Source organism: Cebus imitator, unplaced genomic scaffold (genome assembly GCF_001604975.1).
Source record: "Cebus imitator isolate Cc_AM_T3 unplaced genomic scaffold, Cebus_imitator-1.0 Scaffold125, whole genome shotgun sequence".
NCBI lineage: Eukaryota > Metazoa > Chordata > Mammalia > Primates > Cebidae > Cebus > Cebus imitator.
Genome location: NW_016107440.1, coordinates 1,064,590 through 1,082,625, shown reverse-complemented (window position 1 = coordinate 1,082,625; position 18,036 = coordinate 1,064,590).

Sequence of the window (18,036 nt, the reverse complement as noted above, 5' to 3'; positions counted from 1 at the left end):
CAGTTGTATAAAGCAGGCCTCTGTATCGATCACATTGAGGCACTGGGAGGAGGTAGAGAAATGGAAACTGTCAAGGTGACTAAGCCTTCCTTCTGGTATGAGAAAGTCCATCTTATATCCAAAATGGAAGCCAAGGCAACATAAAATTATAGTATTTCACTACAGGCCCACACTCCATCCCTGGTCTGCTGTTTTGTTGCCCAGCATGAGGTGTCTTTAACAGAGAACAAACCATCTCTTCTGTAATCTGGCATGATTAACAGTCTCTGTTCCTTCCTGTGTCCCTGGTGTTTCTTGTAACATTGGATTGATCATTAAGTGTTCCCCTTGGGAGCTCAGCAGCAGGACATCCTGCAAAACTGGATGATGAGAAGAGACGACAATATAAAACCTAACTTTTTTTTTTTATCTGTAAGTGAACCTAGAGAGGGGTTATCTCTTAAATAAAATATTCATAAATTTTTTCCTTTTTTAATAAAGTCTGCCTGAGATGGAAGCACAGACATCCTCATGCAATGAGTACTCCTCTGATAGTGGTGTCATTATTGCCATTCTGTGAAGGCACTTTGAAGACTCACATGTCATGCATTGTGCTGACAACTTTACCAGTTGGTTACACAGGTAGTTCAACCATGGGACTACAATCCTTAATCTTTTTTAGAGATGGGCCCTTTTAAAAATCTGATGAAAGCTGTGGACCTTTGGAGCTTATGCTCACAAATATAAGTTTCTGCATATCATTGCATGGATCCTCTGAAGCTACAGAAATCCTGCTTTGGAAACTTATAATGCAGTTGACATTCATGGATACTCTCTGATCATCCACCCTCTGAAATACAATGCACTGGCCATTTAGACTGAAATAGGGATGGAAAAACCAGGGCTCCTGTCTCAGGAGCTTACAGTTTTAGGGAAGAAGTAGACACACTCTGAAGATAGGGCAAAATTAGTAAGTCCTATTAGAGAAATATTTAAAATGCTTTAATGTTGTGTAGTGGCTTATTTTTTGAATCATTTAAAGAAATATTCTAAACTTTATATTATTTTATTCTCAAAATAACACCTTTAAAGAACAAAGACAAGGAAGGGAATGGGCACGGGGAAGATAATTAATATTTAGTGAGTATGTATTTCATCAGGCACCCTGTGAGGAGTTTTAATTACACAACAGATTATTTAATACTCAAACATTTCTATGAGATTGATATTTCCTCCCAGATTATTTATTTCTGCCTTTACAAATAAGGAAGCCATGGCACAAATAATTATGTAATTTGTTAAGATCATGCAGTGGTACACCAGGGCTTAGAATAAGGATTATCTGTCTCTGAAGTTCATTCTATTTCCAGTAGGTAAGGGGTAAATTATTATAGTATTACGAAACTAAAAAAACCAAGATACAGAAACACTGAGTAGTTTGGCTAACACTCACTTCTATGAATTGTTCTCCAAGTTTTCACGTACAGAATACGTGTTTTTTTCTCCTCATGATTCCTAAAATCTGTGTACGTATCTTTTTTTCTAGTAAATTACTTTTTAGAGCAGTGTTAGGTTCACAGCAAAACTGAGCAGTGGGTACAGAGAGTTCCTGTACACCCTCTACATGCACAGCCTCTCCCACTATCAGCATCCCCCACCAGAGGGGTTTGTTGCAAGTGATGAACCTATATTGACACATCATCATCACCCCAGAGTCCATGGTTTACATTAGGGTTCAAGCTTGGTGTTGTGCATTCTGTGGGTTTGGACAAATACATAATGACATGTGTTCATCATTATAAAATTATCCAGAGTAACTTCATTGCCCAAACACTTCTCTGTGCTCCACCTAGTCATCCCTTCAACCCCTCCTTCCCCCCAACCCCTTGCAACCACTGATCTTTTACTGTCTCCAGTTTTTTGCCTTTTCCAGAATATGATATATGTAGTTGGAATCATTCAGTATGTAGCGTTTTTGGAATGGCTTCTTTTACTTAATTATGTGCAGTTATGTTTTCCTCAGGTCTTTTCATGTCTTGATTACAAAGTTGGTGTTAATTCCTGCAATATGGTATAAATAACCTTGGTTAACATGTGTCTTCCCCTATTAGAGCTTTTTAAGGGTGGAGATGTCTCATTTTTATGATTTTGGATTTTTGTTCAGTTCCTGGCATGCGTTAGTAAGAAGTTAATGTTAGATAGATGAAGTAATAAATAAGTGGATGGATAGATGGATGGATGGATGGATGGATGGATGGATGGATGGATAAATAGATGGAGTTATACAACTAGGTTGTGAGTTAAAAGCCAGATTTCTTACTGCCACACCCATGATCCTTAATATAGACAAGCCTGCTGGATGGTCTGCAAAAAGACAGGGCCCAGCAAGATTACTAACATTCAAGGTACTTTTGAATTTTAAAATTTTAAGAAGCAAAAAGAGAAACACCAGAAAGACAACTTGCAGACTACCAAGCCCAATGTAAATTTTTGTGCACCCTTATACTTAGAAATGCTTTACAATTTTAGGGTGTGTGTGTGTGTGTTTAAATTACAACTTTCCTTTTACGTCTTCCACCAGTAAATAAAAACTTTAATTATAAAAACTAACCACATTAGGTTTTCTGACATTGAAAATACAGCCAACATACCCATGGCCATTAGATGGTGCCTGAGACGCTGTATGTCTCATATGCATGAGACCTGAAGGACAGTAGGAACATTGCACAAGAACATAGAAATGCAACGGAAGCTCTGTGTTTTAAACAGCTGATCTATATAAACATAAGAGTAGACCCCACAGATAGGAACCTGGTCTGACTTGAGGTCAACGTCTTCTTGGAACACAACATAATACCACACAAATAGGAGCTGATAAATAAATATTTCACGAGTTATAATTAAATGTTAGATCAGTGAACATGGCAATCTTATAGTTGTGAGAAGTATGTGGCATAGGAGAAGTGGCCCTGGCCTGGGGCACCTGTGCTCGCTGCTACTTGCTGCCCCTCCATCAATCCATGCCTTGTCCTGCACTGGCTTCCATGGAAGTGGTTTCTTGCTTTTGGCTTTTGATGGGTCTTGTCAATGGGGAACAATGGCAAGACATCAGAGGGAGGGAGGAAAAGAGAGGCCAGGGCACTGAAACCCCAGGCTTCCTCCCTATGGTGTCTCCAGAGTTGGCTGTGTCTCTCAAAAATCAGAGCTTCTGTCACTTCAATACCCTTTCTGTCACTATTTCAGGCCTAGAGATGGAGAAGTTGATACTATCCCAAGAGTACTGCACTATCCCTGTGGTTTCTCTATAAATGCTCATGCCTTTGTAAATAGATCCTTGAGGGGCCAGCTATGTGGCTCATAGCTGTAATCCCAGCACTTTGGGAGGCTGAGGTAGGAGGATTGCTTGAGCCCAGGGGTTTGAGATCAGCCTGGGCAACATAGTGAGACCCCATCTCTTAAAAAAAAAAAGATAAATAAAATAAAATGAATTAGCTGGGCATGGTATCACATGTACCTGTAGTCCCAGTTACTCAGAAGGCAGAGGCAGGAGGATCACTTGAGCCCAGGAGGTTGAGGGAGCTATGATCACACCACTGCATTCCAACATGGGCCACAGAATGAGACCTTGTCTTAAACACACAGAAGTCTCTCCATGAAAGCCTTCTCAAATTGCCTAACTTGGACATTGCTACCTTTCCTTTTCCTATACTGGCCTGGACAGATACACCTGTTATCAGGGTCAATTCGGCTTTGTATAGCAGAGACATGCTCAACTATGCTAAAGAAAGGAAAGCAAGGCATGGGATGATGCATTATAAGGCTGCAGGGTAACTTCTGTAAGTAAAGCCTCTCTCACTAGGGGATGGAACTGGAACTGGAGGGTCATTGAGAAGCAAAAAAGCCATGATCTGTGCCCCTATGGGTCCAAATGGGTCTTTTCTAGCTTCCCTCTGCGTGTCCTCTTTCTCTCCCTTCCTCCACGCCCCGCCACTCAATACAGTCCTCATGTCAGTCTTTCTATGCTTCTCTGTGCACCTGCTAGAAGATGGTCCCTACTTAATCACCAGTTTACATGTCCTCAATTCAAATGACTTACAGGTTCACTATGGTTCTTAAATCTTAGAAGAACAATTGGGTTTTCCCAGATAGGATCAGCATTCCATGCTTAAGTGGCTATGGCCAGGGGAATCCATGTCATGTAGCACAAACATGGGTACCCTGAGTGTGGGGTAAGTGGCCCTTAGAGAAGAGAAAGCTGGGCTGGATATGCCCTGTAGAAGGGGTCTGCTAGGAGAGTGATGAGATAGCTCATTCTGAGCTCATGCACGCACAATCTCATGATCATATTCACTCATAGCTGATACAGGGAAGACTGTGATTCATACAGGAAAGAATTACATTGTGCTGGTGTGAGATCAAAGAAGAGTTCCTTTCATTTGCCCATCTAGAAGGAAATCTTGTAAGGTTATGTAACAAGGTATAAGTTCCTCCTCTGCTGAAATAAATATATTTTAGAAATAATATATTTATATTTAATTCAATCAATTTACTTAAGATATATGTGTACATAAAATGGCTCTAAAATAATCCTTATAGTCACGTTGCTTGTACACATTTGATTTCAGAATACATTCTTAGTGGAAGAAGGTGGAGCTATGTTAAAAATTCCTAGTAAGCCCGTTATTTGTGTTCCATCTCATTTAACTCTTACTCACTAGTTGGAATGGTTACAAGTGATTAAATTATCTGTGATTTGTGATTGAATAATTATTTCAATCTTTTATTGATTTTTATTACCAGGAGTAAATTTTAGTAAGAGAGAAAGCAAGAGATTAATTAAGAAGTTTTAAGTACTGTGCCTATACAGTATATGGGAGGAAGATACAATAAAAATCTTTGTTAGGAGCATACAATAATCAGGATGATCAAACAGGAATTCAAAATGATGGTCAAACAACTTTGCAGTAATAGTTCTATTTTAATAATTTATTAAATTTGGCTGATTTCATTGTGTTCATGAAAGATCAAGCATGTACCACTATTTACTTTATTTCAGCCCAAATTATTAAGTTGCCACAGAATGCTTCTAACACATGTTTTGGGGGAAAAAAAGTGAAACCCACGACTTTAGGATTTCTTCAGCCTGTTCTATTTGAGATCTGGAATTGAATGGTCTACAAGTCTGCCTCTTTTGTAGAATTAAGATCTTTATCTGACTTCTTGTTCTCTTATTTTTCTCTGCTCATGTTTGTTTCTATTTCTTTCCCTTGGTTTTCTTCTTTGATATAGCAAGAATCGTTTCATTACAAAACTCAGTTATTAAGTATGCGACTATTGAGAAAGAGAACTAATTAGCTGTCAAAAAATGCATTTTCCTGGAGAAGGAAATAAAGGATAGGAAAGGAAATATTCTTGAAGGAGAGCTTTGCAGGAGTTCTGGTGCAACTGCCATTATTGAAAATACCATCTTCAGTGGATCTGCCAGAATATTACTAATGGATGCGATAAGTATTTAATTTTGGCTGCTTTTTGAGAAAAAGATGGCAAAAAATACAATGATGCATATTAAGAACTTAGAAAACCTAATATACTTTATAGCATATCACATATTTTATGGCAAATAAAATTTGTTAAGATACCTGTTGCCTAGGAGCAGAAACTTACTAGAATTGTAATAAAACCTCCAGCAAATCAGCATCCTCTGCATTCCCTGCAGGGAGCATAACAATTTTCACATTAATTAAGAATTAGAGAATGAGGGCAGGAACTGATGAACAAGAAGTCACCAGTGTCTCATGCAAGTGGCAGAGGATTCCACTGCATCAGTCACTCGATCTTTATCATGGCTGATCCAAATAGTTAGCCACTGGTGTAACGTCTGATATAAATTAAAGTATATAAATATGCAGAAATTACAGTAAAGTGATGTTTCTCTCATAGAGGTTATGTTCTTATGGTATTTTTCAGGTTATAGGTCCTCAAAGCATCGGACCCTGGTGCCAATTTCCAGTATACCAAGGCCAAGTGACAGTTGTGGGAAGGGTCCCTCTTTCTAGTTCTGCTATTAACCTACTGTGATTATTTAGAATCCATCTAATGGGATGACCCCTCAGATGGCTTTGGCTATGGTAAAGAGACCTCCCCTAAAGTTTTTTCTTTTTTTAAAGACTGTTTGCATGTGCTATTCTGTTGTGAAAGAAGAAGGTAGGCAGAATGGTTTGTGCTTCTACATGAGGCTGAGCTAAATTAAAGATAAGTTGGGCTTTTTTTTTTCCCATTCTTGTCAGCAGTTCCCTTGTAGAATGATTTGCTGTGTTTTCTTTTGAGACTTGCTCTGCCTCCTGCTCATTGTCTGACTGAATGGGTTAACTTTTAAGACCTCAGTCTTCTAATCTTTCTAATGAGGAAGTTAGTCCCTTCAATCACTCATTCAACAGGTGTCAATCGAATCTTGGCTGTATGCCAGGCATGGGATCGCACATTGGTTTCCAAATTCTTCACTGCAGAGATTCCCCTTAGAATATTTTCTCCTTTTGGTCCTTTTATTTTTAAAGATAGGATCTACCAAATGGACTATGTGCGTTAATATGATTTTTAATCTTTAAAAATAGGAGACATTTAGGATTGACAATCACAGCTTCTGATTAGCTAGTGATGATGGTGCCAACCAAACAAAGAAAGCTCACTGCTGGGGTTAGCTTTCAGCGCTGTACTGCCAGCAAACGTGCTGTTTCCATTATGGATCTAAAAAAATTGAAGTGATTGTAAACTTTAATCAACTTGTTCAAAAGAGTCGTCTGCATATAGGTGCATTATCCTATCTGTTCTTTCATGCTTGATTCATGATTCTTGAACCCCTCTAAGACTATTTCTGGCATAAAGAAGAGACAGGTAATTTCAGTTGTATTATCAATGGGATTAATATTTCTAGGAAGTCTCATTTTCATGGGTCTTATTTATTGTTTTTCTAAAATATTAAAAATGGTTCAGAGATGCTAATTACTACCTATGAAGTTGCTTAGAAATCCAGGAACTTCAAGGTAGGATGGGTGAGATGGTCTTTGTTCTAAATCACTATAGCCTGATAATTCCAAGGATAAATAAACAAAATATTATCACTGAGTATGGAGTTTTTGGTTCTGAATTTGTTAGCAGATGCTCACAAAGCAAGAGATCATCTCATATCCACTGTGTAGATGCCTATGGAAAATGATTTATCCTTCCAGGAAATAAATACCCTTAACATCTTCTCAATGAGCCATGTCCTCTTTTGATCATGGGCCAAATAGTTTGAGAGATCAGCTCACTAGTTAAATCACTGGGTTGAGATGGGAAAACGTGCATTTGAAAACAACATATTAACAGTAGAAGGCCACGGAAAATTATGTTCTCAAAACATGCTTGAACCTTTAGATTCAACTTAATTTAGAGTTCACTGCTCTCTTCTTCTCACGCCATCCCATCCCTCCACCCCAAAGCTGATAATTTACATTTCCATTTATTCAGTGACCTTCTGGGAACAAGTAACATTTGGCTGATGATTGGAAAATATTCATCAAGGACATAATGTGTGTGAGAAGCACCTCAGGGCACTAAGAAAGAGGGCTTCTACATATTTCTTTTCTTTTTTTTTTTTTTTTACATGATAAAATTAGGTTATTTTATTTGAGGAGATAATTAATGTTTTAATTAAAAGTAGATAAGGCCAGAATAAATATATAGTTTATAGCACTAATTATTTTCCTTATTATTCCCTGATAGTAGAAAGTCATCACTCTTGTTAGCATTATTTTTCACTTTATCTTGGATGGATTGATATGATTTTGATGAGCTAGACGCTATTGAAAAGCTCAGTGTTTTTATTCTGGTCCTGGGTTGTACAACATTTTTAATAACATCCACATCTACCATCGTGTAAATCATGCTCATGTGTAATACTACTATAGAAGGCATTTTTTTTTCCTCACTGGTTGAGAATTTTTCCCACTGGTTTTTCTTTTCATTTTAAGTGAACCCAATCCTAATAATTCATTTACAATAGAAAAGGCTAAAAAATTTAAGACTTAAATCAGTTTTTAGACAATGGTAAATGTTAATAAAATTAGATACATCTTTTTCTGGCACTATAAAATTTCCAGGATATTAATGTTCACTGCTATGTGGTATTCTATATTTTCAATAATGTGAGTGATTTCATAGTCATACACCATGGAATATTATGCAGCCATCAAAAACGATGAGTTTGGGTCCTTTGTGGGGACATGGATGAACCTAGAAACCATCATTCTCAGCAAACTGACAGAGGAGCAGAAGATCAAACACCGCATGTTCTCACTCATAGGCGGGTGTTGAACGATGAGAGCACATGGACACAGGGAGGGGAGCACTACACACTGGGGTCAGTTGGGGGGAAATAGGGGAGGGACGGTGGGTGGTGGGGAGCTGGGGGGGGATAGCAGGGGGAGAAATGCCAGATGTAGGTGATGGGGAGGAAGGCAGCAAATCACACTGCCACGTGTGTTCCTATGCAACAATTCTGCATGTTCTTCACATGTACCCCAAAACCTAAAATACAATAAAATAAATAAATGGGAAAAAAAAGAGAAAAAAAAAAAAAAAACTTCATTCTAATTATAGTTTCAAACATATTATCAGTATTCCTGGGTTTAAGAATCTGGCTTCAGTTTGCCTCTCTTACCTGCAACTTTTGAGAATACAAATATTAAAATGTGTCTTTGTAGGTAGGCTCAAGAATTCGCTCATATTTCTTCATTTAGAATTTGATTTAATTTAACATTTTTTGAAGATTTTTTATGGGCCAGGAGTTGTGGAGCATAACTTATTTGTTGTTTCCCCTGTCCTTAAGGAGTATTCAGTGAAATAGAGACATGATAACATGACACGTGGAATGGACAGTCACGTCATTACTGTAGATAAGACCATGTAGGACAAGAGACTCTTGTATTTTCTCCTGAAGGTAATTCCTGCTCAGTTTCTGACATAGATGCTCAAGGCCAGCCATTTTTAGGAGGGTTACAGTTGATATCAACGGTGCTACTTTGAGGCTACAGAAGAGCGACATTTACGTTAAGTCTGGAAACAAGGTAGAATTAGGCAGGAAAGGTTCAAGAACATTTAGGCAAGAGAAGTAGCTAGAATATATTTCTGTCAAATGAATTTATTAAATGTGGTAGGTGGCATAATGGCCTCCCAAAGTTGTCCCATGTCCAAATCCCTGGATCCTGTGAACATGCACTGTAGCATCGCAAAAGGGACTTTTCGGATGTTGTATCCTAAGATCACGGACTTTAAGATCTGTAATCTTAGGATACGACATCCTGGATTATCCTGGATTATCATCTCAGTGGGCCCAATATAATTATCCTTGAAAACAGAAACTCTCCAGCTGGAATACAGAGCTATGAAAGAAGCAGAGGCGGAAGTGGAGGTTTGGAGACCCTAGAAGCATAAGAAGGGGCTTCTTCCACTATTGCTGGCTTTGAGAAAGGCAGGAGGGAAACACAAGCCAAGGAATGCAGACAGCCTCTTAAAGCTGAGAACCATCCCCACCAGGCAAAGAAACCGGGATGTTGTCCCACAATTTGCACAGAACGAAGTTCTGCTGACAACCTGAATGAGCCCAAAGCAGATTCCTCCTCAGGGCCCCAGCAAGGAGCAAGGAACACAGACCTTCTGATATTTTGATTTTAGCTCCCTGAAACCACTGTCGAACTTCTAACCTACATAAACTGTGAAACAATAAAATGTGTGTTGTTTTAAGGTGCTAAATTTGTTGTAATGTGTTAAGGCAGCAACAAAAAACACTTCTAAAATTAAATTCAGAGGTTAATAATTTGCCACCTTGTCATCCATGTTATATAAAGTCTCCAAAAATCAATTTATTTTATCATGCCCATAGTTGATTATTAATCTTCCTGGATTAAGGACACTTGTAAATGAAGGGCATACTTTGCCATGCCAACTACTTGGGACCATCCTCCCAAATACATCTGACTTGTCTTCTCGGCCAGCTGAGGCTGCACGCAATCAGAAATTTGATTCATTCATAAGAAATGAAGTTATAAACCCTTAGAACACCTTCCCTACGACCCAGGCGTATAATCTTAACTCCTTTTATTTGCCGTGTGGCATCTGGGGATTCCAAGTTCCTACTTTGTAAATAGGATTGGTTTCATAACTGAAGTCGGTTCAAGATAAGCTCTTGCCTAATTAACCTTTATCTCCAGATTGGAGCTGATGAAGCTCTGAACAGCCAGCCCAGTTACTTCACCTCATAGATTAGACTCAGCCAATCAATATGCTCCTTCTTTCTGAGCTCTTTCCAGATTCTTCCTATCTTGTAGGAGCACAACACTTATATTTAAATGACATTGAATTGTAGCCTGCATATCTGTCAAGGTTAGGGTACTCTGCAGTTGGAGGACTAACAGCACACTGGTGACATAAATCAGCACTTTCACACATTAGCACAGCTTCGCAGCTTTCTACAATTATTACCATTTGTGACTTTTTAAAACAACCATGGAATACTGATGCCTCAGAGAAAATATTATGTTTCACGAGAAAATTGAAATAGCAAAAGAGTAATATAGGTCTTATTTTCTTAATATAAGAAGCATTTTACAATTTGAAAAATACAAGTATAAATATAAATGCACCTGCAACACTTAAGCTTTTATTTCAGTAGAAAACAAACTTGGGGTCTTTCTATAAAATACTTGCACTTAGCAAGATTTAACCAGTTCCTTGTTGAAGTGGTAGTGGTCAGTGCTGTAGAAAATACAAGTCAAAGAAAAAGTCACAGCACACAAATAATTTAAGACCTAGATAAATACATAAGGGAAACATGCTCAAAACAACCAGAAAAGATGGGAAAACTTACTTTAGAAACACATCTAGGTAGGAAAGGAGAGCAAAAGAAGTAAGGATTTGTGCCAAAACAGGATTAGTTAAGGGAAGAAGGAACAGCTTGATGATTTATAAAGGTTTTAATGGATATAAAATGGTATAGGAACTTTTCTGGAAATACATACACTTGGTAAGATATTTTTTATTTTTTATTTTTTTGAGATAGAGTGTCACTATGTTGCCCAGGCTGGAGTGCAGTGGTGTGATCTCAGCTCACTGCAACCTCCGCCTCCTGGGTTCAAGCGATTCTCCTGCCTCAGCCTCCTGAGTAGTTGAAATTACCGGCACCTGCCACCAGGTGACATGACTAATATTTATTTTTATTTTTAGCAGAGATGGGGTTTGACAATGTTAGCCAGGCTGGTTTCAAACTCCTGACCTCAAGTGATCCGCACGCCTCGGCCTCCCAAAGTGCTAGGATTACGGGTGTGAGCCACCGTGCCTGGTTGGTAATATTTTGTATTTCAGAATCCACTATTATTTTGTCAGCCAGGTATCTTGAAAAAAATGTAATGTTGTTTGGAACAGTTCAAATCCATCTAGTTCACAGCTTCATTCCTGCAAAATGTCAATACCTCATAAATAGGATACATTATGAGTATGTGCTAATTTGGTTAAAAAACACATGAAGTGCACAGGTGCACACAGTGGAAAACAAAAGCAGACCTTGAAGAATAAGATGTGAGGAATAAAAAAAATAAATTTGATAAATCTAGTGTGAAATGTCGCACTTTAGTTAGCAACATACTTCCATGAGTCTAAAGCTTGAAAGAAAGCACATTTAGGCAAACCAAAAAAAAAAACAAACAAAAAAAAAGAATCCTTAAAACTAAGTGATATAGAAGAGGATACCTAGAACAGTAAGTGATATCAAGTTTTGAAAAACTGCTATTTTTAGAAGTACAAAATCAGTAGAGAAGTGCTTTTATATTTATATTCACATTTGGTTTAAAATGACAAAAGTTTAATCCTCCAAAATTTTAGGCAAAGTGGCCATTAGTCAATTTGATCATTAACGGAATTAAATCTCAGAGAAATCTGTTTTACGTTTAATGGCTGTGTTACCACTCCAGACAGAAAGATGAGCATTTGTGAGCATCAGAAGAGGAGCAATGCTCTCAGGGGACAGAAAGGAAACCAGCCTTGTTAGAAACTAAGGTATTTGACTATGGGATTCGAAGACTGGGGAGGGAAATTGTGTGTGTGTGTGCGTGTGTGTGTGTGTGTGTGAATAAATAGATAAAGGACTTTTCTAAAAATAGGCAAATGTGATGATAGTAACAGAGTACACTTTGATCTCTCTCAGTTCAAAATCACATAGTGTTTATATGTCACATGGTCATACAGTGTTTATAAGAAATCACCGTTTAAGGACTTCAAGGGCATGACTTATTTTATTTTTTATATATATTTTTTATTATATTATATTTTTTAACTAATTTATTTATTTATTTATTGAGACAGAGTCTTTGTCACCCAGGCTAGAGTGCAATGGCATAATCTCGGCTCACTGCAACCTCTGCCTCCGGGATTTAAGTGATTCTCTTGCCGCAGCCTCCTGAGTAGCTGGGATTATAGGCCCATACCACCACATCCAACTAATTATTGTATTTTTAGAAGAGACAGGGTTTCTCCATGTTGGCCAGGCTGATCTTGAACTCCTGACCTCAGGTGATCTGCCTGCCTGAGCCTCCCAAAGTGTTGGAATTACAGGCGTGAGCCACTGCGCTCGGCCAAGAGCATAGTTTAGAATATCCTGTTTGGAGGATGTTTAGTTGACACTGAATTGAAGAAGCATCTGGCCATGTTGTGAGACTGAAATATTGTACTGTACTCATCAGTCCTAGCTCATACGTTTGTAAAATGAGCCACTTGACCTTCATCTTTTTCATTATTTAGGCTCAGAGGATTTAGGCTTTCCATTAGTGACACAAGTTCGAAATCAAACAAGCACTCTTGTTGTGAACACTTAAAACCTATGTTTTAAAAATGTGCAAGCAATACATGTTAAATAATGAAAAATGAGAAAATCTGGAGACGCATAAAGAGGAAAGTACAAATCATTAGTTATTGAACTTTCAGAGATGAATGTTGTTTTAGTTTTCACCCTTCCAATCTTTCCTCTTTGTATATATTTAACCAGTATATAGAGGAAAGGCATCTCATCTCAGTGGCTGGATAAACAGAAAGCTATTCAGTAAGTTTAGCTGGGTTCTCTCAACACTGTTTCTTGTCTCTTAATACCATCTTAGACAGATTCCACAACTTTCTGGTGAAAATGGATTTTCAACACTGTGTCTGAGATAAAATGTTACTCTCAAATCTGATTCAAAACATTCTTCTTGTCTCTCACTATAGATCCAAACTCATGGCTTAAGAAGACATGACATCCTTTTTCCCTTCTAAGACCTTTTCTTTTGTAGTCTTGGGGCACTGGGATTGACTATAGGCTGATTCTGCCTGCCAGAAGCAAGCACTATGGAAAGGTCTGGCTCTACTTGTAGGGGATCTTTCCAGAATACTGGAGACTTAGCATCCCTTTGTCTTTGGCCTTGTCCTCAGCAACAGCTCTGGGCAACTGAAGTCTTGCTCAGTGGTCAATTACAGGGATATATTTATGTTTTGTTACAAAATTTGCACTCATATACATGGCACTTTATTCTTTGCTGTTTTTTACTTAAAAAAATATGTGACCAAGACAATATAGACATACCATTCCTATTCCTCTAAGTACCATCAAAAACACTGAACACAATATATAAAACAACCAGGCTTGAAAGGTGGAGAGAACACAGACCAGCTAGGCACCTGAATGCCCAAAGCCTGCTTTCTCTAGACAAAAGACCAGAAAAGAGGTAGCAGAACCAGAAACCCTTTCAACAATAACTATACTACCACAGTCAAACATTGTGGAAAAGCCATAGCTACACACACTTCTGTCAAGAAAAACCAAGTAGAGAGAACAGACTTCCACTATGGTCTGCTGTAATGAGGTACTCCTCTTCTCTTCCCCTCTTTGGGGGTGTTGCCAGTGGAGGCTTATTGGATAGCCTGAAATCGCACCCCTGCCTAGTAATGACAAGGCAGTCTACCTCTCAGGGAGTCAAAAGTGGTTGAATGGGGAACCTGGAATTTCACTCCCATCTGGCATCAATGAGGTGGCACTCCACTTCCTCCACCAGCTGGATGTGAGAGAAAACGTGCTAAAAGAGAAGATCTAAATAATATGTAGCCTTAAATGCCCAGATACAATAGAAAGAACCAAAAAAATCTCAACTTGAAAGAGAAACTCACCATAGAAAGAACCAGAAAAATCTCAACTTGAAAGAGAAAGAACAATCAATGGACGACCATAATGAAATGACACAAATGGTGGAATTATCTGATGAGTATTTTAAAGAAGCCATCATGAAAATTCTTCAGTAAGCAATTACAAACATGCTTGAAACAAATAAAAAGCAGAAAGTCTCAGCCAAAAACATAGAAAGCCTCAGCAAAGAAATAGAAGCTATCAAGAGTAGCCAAATGGAAATCTTTTAACTGAAAAAAACAATAACTGAAATAAAAATCTCAATGAATGGGCTCATCGAAGAACAGAAGAACAGAGGAAATAGTTGGTGAATGTTAAGATAGAACAGTGGGAATTCATATGAACAACAGAGAAAAAAATTAAACATTGAATAAAACTAGAGTGAACTGTGAGTCTATAACAAAAAAAAATTAGTTTCATTAGAGTTCTAGAAGAAAAGGAGAAAGCGAGAAGGATGGAAGTAGTATTAAAAGAAATAGTGGATGAAAGTTTCCCAAATTTGGAAAAGAAAATCCAGGAATTCGCCAAAATCGAAGCTCAGCAAATCCCCCCCAAAATAAGTCCAAACAAATGTATGCTAAAGTACATCATAAACTTATGAAAACCAAAGACAAACAAAAAGCACAAATGCAGTAGCATCTGTCTACAGGGGAAAAAACAACTCAAAGGGCTGTGGATTTCTCACTAGAAACCAGATGCCAGAAGAAAGGGGCATATCATTTTTCAAATGCTGAAAGGTAGGAACTGTAAACCCAGAATTCTATACTAAGCAAATAATTTTTCAATCGTGAAGAGGAAATAAAGACATCTTCAGATGAAGAAAAACGAAGATAATTTGTTTCTGGCAGACCTACTCTAAAGAATGGCTGAAAAAAGTTCTTGAAACAGAAAGGAAATGATAAAAGAAGGGGTCTTGGAATATCAGTAAGAAAGAACAAGAAAAACAAAAGCAAAAATGTAGGTAATAGAGTTTCCTTCTCCTTCTCAGTTTTCTGAATTGACCATTGAAACGAAGCATAACATTGTCTGATATGGTTCTCAATCCAGTAAAGGAAATATTTAAGACAATGGTACCATAAACAGCAGAGGGTAAAGGGATGTAAAAAGATGTAACATTTCTACACTTCCCTCAAACTAGCAAAATGTCCACACCAGTAGAGTGTGATACATTTAATGTATATAATGTAGTACCTAGAGTAACCACTAAAAATCTGTACAAAGAGATGCTCTCAAAAAAACTATAGTTAAATAAAAATAAAATTCCAAAATTATTCAACACAAGAAGAGAGAAAAAAGAAGAGCAAGAAATGAAAAACCAAGAGAACAAACAGAAAACAAAACAAAAAGAGGTGAAAGAATTGAACAGGTAACTCACCAAAGAAGATATGTGGAGAGAAAACAGAAATATGAGACAATGTTCCACATCAATTTTTGTAGAAAAACACAAATTAAAATGACAGCGGGACACAACTACATACCTATTAGAATGGCTAAAATTTAAAAAGACCGACTATACCAAATATTGGTGAGGAAGTGGAGAAAATAGAACTCTCAGCCACTGCTGGTGGGAATGTAAAATGGTACAACCACTTTTGGCAGTTTCTTAAATAGAAACCTAATTTACGACGCAGCAATTCCAACTTAATGTATATTTATTCAAGAGAAATGAAAGCATATGTCCATAGAAAGGCATGTGTATGAGTATTCATAGTAGCCTTAGATATAGTAGAGCAAACCTGAAAATAACCTAATTTTCCATCCACAGGTGATGGATAAACAAATTGTGGTACGTTTACACAATGGAATATTATTCAAAAATCAAAAGAAAGGAACAAGTGATATACAATAACGTGGATGAATCTGAAAATAATCATGCTGCATAAAAGAAGTCAAATGAGAAAAGCGTATATGCAGCATGATCCCGAATATATAAATTTCTGGAAAGTGCAAACTAATTTACATTTACAGAAAGATTATCAGTGTTGCAGGGGAATGGGGAGGGCTATGTAAGAGTGGCACAAGAATTTTTTGGGGGGGGCAATTGATATACTTGTTATTTTGATCATGGTGATGGCTTCATGGGTATATATATATGTCAAAATGTTTCAAATTTTATTTAATATGTACAGTTTATTATATTCAAATTAAACCTCAATAAAGGTAGTATTAAAAAAGAATATTACCAACACCTTACCATGTCACTAAATCCCCTTTTATAACAGTTTTAAATAACAATTTGGTACTCATTATATAGGAGCACTATAGTTTAATAATTTATCTATAATTGGACTTTAAACTTGCTCCTAGAAACATGTGTAGTCAATGTGAAATACACTCTAGAGCCTCCAGTTTGGAAAATTTTATTTTTTTATGACCATTAAATTCTAATTGTGATTCTGCATTTAGACTGGTAAGAAATTGAGTTTTTTTCTTACTAGGTTCTCCCAAGTGAATACTTTATGTCTGGAAAATGGGAGAAGCTCAATGACTTGATTGGTTTACACCAATGTTTAATACTGCACATGGACATTTCATTACTTCTGATAGTAAATTTATTGTCTATATATAGGAAAATCGGTAAGAATCCATTTCTATTTACTAATAAATAGTAAATACATTTTCACATGATTTTCTTAATAACATTTTCTTCTCTCTAACTTATTTTATTGCAAGAATACAGTACATAATACATGTAACATACAAAATTGTGTTAATCAACTATTTATGTTATAGGTAAGGCATTTAAAAGGTCAGCAGCAAGCTATTAGTAATGAAATTTTGGGGAAGTCAAAACTTATATGAGGATTTTCAACTATGTGGTTGTCAGAGCCCCTAATCCCCATTCAAATGTCAACTGCACAACCAAAATATAATCTTGCAACATGCCATCAATATGAAATACTTTAATTAGGTATTTCACATTCTTATTTTTTTTAAGTCTTCAAAATCTGGAATTTCATGACTAAAGAGTCAATTATGAAAAGTTAAATAAATATAAGAGAGCTATTCAGAAATTTAAATCAATATTTTCATAATCTTCAGGTGAGAAAGCCAAAGGCAAAAACTGTAAATAAATGATTAAAAGATTTAGATAGATACAAATTTAAAACTTCACTTTAGCAAAAGTGCAATAAAGAAAATTAAGAGGTAAAATAATACTTGGAACATATTTACAATATTCGGTTTAAAAAGATTAATATAGAGAGTCTCATAAATCAAAAAAGAAAAGATGAATGCCCCAATAGAAAAAGAGGCAAGTGACAGTCATTTCACATGGATTGAATACAAAAGATCAGTAAAAATGAGAAAATGTCCACTTTCAACAGTAATTAAAGAAATAGAAACTAAAACCCTAATGAAATATGATTTTCACTGGACAGCTTTGGAAAGAAGAAACTTTAAGTAGGCTCTGGTCATCTTAATTTTCATAAAAGATTTTGCTGTTACCCTGGAAAAGGAGGTCTGAGAACAGCAGCATTTGGGGCTGCTCTGTCCGTTATGGAAGTCACTGGCCACCTGTGATCACTGAGCATTTGAAATGTGACTAGTTCCAATTGAGTTCTGCTGTAAGCATAACACAAGCATTGCCCTTGTGAATGATATCCCTTTCTTTAAATCTTTTACTGGTAAGTATTATACTAGGAAATTTTTTTGTACATTTATTTCTAATTGCCAACTATTAAATTTTGGTTTAAGTTTTTATACCTTTTTAGTAGATTCTTTTGGAAGTTCTGGGTTAACAATATTGTTATTTGTGGTTCATAAGAATTGCCTTCTCCAAAGAGCTTTTTGTTTTTTCTTTTTTTTTTTTTTTTTTT